This window comes from Nicotiana tomentosiformis, chromosome 7, assembly GCF_000390325.3.
Source record: "Nicotiana tomentosiformis chromosome 7, ASM39032v3, whole genome shotgun sequence".
In the NCBI taxonomy this organism is placed as follows: Eukaryota; Viridiplantae; Streptophyta; class Magnoliopsida; order Solanales; family Solanaceae; genus Nicotiana; species Nicotiana tomentosiformis.
Window position 1 is genome coordinate 63996874 of NC_090818.1, and position 2752 is coordinate 63999625.

At 38.5% G+C, this 2752-nt stretch overlaps 1 non-coding gene across 1 annotated transcript; it reads right to left on the reverse strand.

Annotated features, from left to right (window-relative positions):
• Positions 1-1886: 1886 nt before the first annotated feature.
• Positions 1887-1993, reverse strand: LOC117275308 (small nucleolar RNA R71). The gene has a single exon (XR_004505469.1). It is a non-coding gene; the product is annotated as a small nucleolar RNA R71 (small nucleolar RNA).
• Positions 1994-2752: the final 759 nt, after the last annotated feature.

Consider the following 2752-nt stretch of genomic DNA (forward strand, 5'->3'; position numbering starts at 1 on the left):
GAAATCAACTCTATGGCTTTCCCCACTAATATCCTGCATGGCGCGTCGCCCCATGCGGCGCGCCTGTGAAATTTTACAAAGTAATTTTCCGATTTCGGCTAGGAGAAAATGATTTTATCTAGACCCGACCCTACTAGGTATAAATACATGGAAAATATTATTTTCTTGACTTTTGACACATATTCGACTTAAGGAGGCTAAGGAGGAGTTGGAAGAACACGAGCACTAGGAGTTCATCATTTCTTTCTCACTCAAGACACGAGTTTGGATTGAATTTATATTTTCCTATACTTTAACTTTACTTGTGATGAATTTCTCCATGTCTATGGAGTAGTTCCCTTTTAGGGTTTGCTGGATTTGGTGTTTTGATGATTGTTTGTAGATTATAACTCTAGTTTTATGTATTGAAGCGTTTTCGATGATTTAACTGTTGCATCTATGTTCACTTGTTCATGTAATCGAGAGAGGCATAACTTGTGATATCTTTGCATAATATTGTTGGTTGAGTTCATAGATTCTTCTTAGTAATCAAAAGAGGCTAGTTGAATTATTGATTAAACCTTGTTATGAGAATAATCAAAAGAGGGTTTTCTAAAGACTAACCCACTCCGCATTCTTGCATATTTTCACGTGCTTAAATTGGTTCATCTTGTGAGGTTAAAACTTAATCGAGAGAGGAGTTTTTACTGAATGTTTGAACTAATAATTGAGTGAATTCGAGAGACTCACTTGAACATTAGAAGTGAATTATTTAGAGTTAGATCCCAAACAATTATCTTACACCTATCCTATCAACCCCTATTTTTTCCTACTGATAACTCCCTTGCTTATCTTTATTTTGATTGTCATTAATCAATAGCTTTAGACTCTTAGTTAATTTTAGTTAGAGGTCATATAAATCTCAAGTATTGATCATCTTGGATAACAATCATGCTAGAAACTATAAGAATACTGTTTAAATCCAATCCATGTGGATACAACATTATACTATACTATATTTGATTAGCCAACATAAATTATGTGTGTGTTTCGAGCTCGTCAAAGTTTGGTGTCGTTGCCAGGGATTGGCAATCAATAGTGTTTGAAATAGTTTGTAGTGCTAATTTAGGAATTTTTTGTTTTCATTTAATTTTATTTTTCTCTTTTTACGGTTGGTGTTCTTTGACTGTGCGTATGTTACAGGTTAAGATTGGTGCATGACTCAAACTTCTGCGGAGGAAGTGCTACCATACGAGCCAGAAATTGAAATACAACTGCGACAACTGGGGAAGGAAAGAAATCTCACCGAGAGATCAGATATGGTTGGGCAATCCTCAACCAAAGATATGGCTGGAACCATTGATTAATTTAGATTTGGCTGCGAGAGAAGCAGCCCAACGACGAGAACAAGTTGCACGGGATGCTGAGGAAGTAGTTATTAGAGTTGCGCAGATTATCTATGAAGAAGAGAGGGGTCCTAGAATTGCTCAAAATAAACCCTTGGGTGCAGACCAGTCCGGAAATATAGCTCTCGGGCTTGGGAGACCACTTGGAGATTATGCTAGACCGGTCAACAATTAAGGTTTATCAAGTGTTAGACCACCTCCAATTGCATCAAACAATTTTGAGTTGAACCAATGGTTGCTTCAAACCCTTCAGAATTGTTGTGTCTTCAGAGGGAGGCCAAACGAAGATCCAAACACACATCTAATGGACTTCAAGGAGATTATGAACATCTTTCAATACAATGGTGTGTCACAAGATGCACTGTATTTAAGGGCATTCCCTTTTTCTCTTAAAGATGATGCAAAACAGTGGCTTCGAACCTTGCCCACGGGATCAATTAGAACTTGGGAGGAGATTACCAGAAAATTCCTTGATAAATATTTCTCCTCAGCTAAAAGGGGAAGTTTAGAAGGAAAATCCATAACTTATACCAAAAAGATACTGAAACAATTTTTGAAGCATGGGAGAGATTTAAGGAGATTATTCGAAAGTGTCAACATAGCGGGATTGAACTCTGGATGCAACTCCAGGACTTTTTGGATGGATTGACACCGGCCTCACATAAATCATTGAGCAATGCAGCTGGAGGCCCGTTGATGAAAAAGATTTCAGAGGAGATAGTTACAATTCTTGATGAGTTATCTGAAGGTGCTAATCAATGGGCCTCTAAGAATGCTAAAAGAAGAAGATCAACTGGTGTTCACTAGGTTAATGCTAACATATCTGTGCAGGTACAACTTGATGCTATGGACAAATAGATAAGGAAGCTGACCTTAGCCTAAATACAAAGTGAGCCTCACACAGCTTGTGATATATGTGGAAGAGCACACCCTACTCATGAGTTTCAAGTCTCAATTGAGGATGTAAATGCTATGGGAAACTACAATTTCAATGCAATGGGTCAGAGGCACCCCGTTTTTTCATGGAGTTCACCCAAAGGTACTGCAAATGCTTGGCAACAAAACAACTCCAGACCCAAGGGACAAGAAACTCCAGATTATCAGAATCGAGAGAGGCAACAATTTCAGCCTCAACAACCCAATAAGCCTGGTCTAGAAGATGTCATGAAGGCCTTTATTGTGAAAACTAGTGAAAGATTTGAAGTACAAGGGGCAGCAATTCGAAATTTAGAGAAGCAAGTGGGACAAATTGCAACAATATTATCTGAGAGGCTTCCAGGCACTCTCCCTGCTGATACTAAGAGAACTCCTAAATAAACGGTGAATGTTGTGACCTTGAGAAGTGGGAAGGTGTTGAAAAACCCACC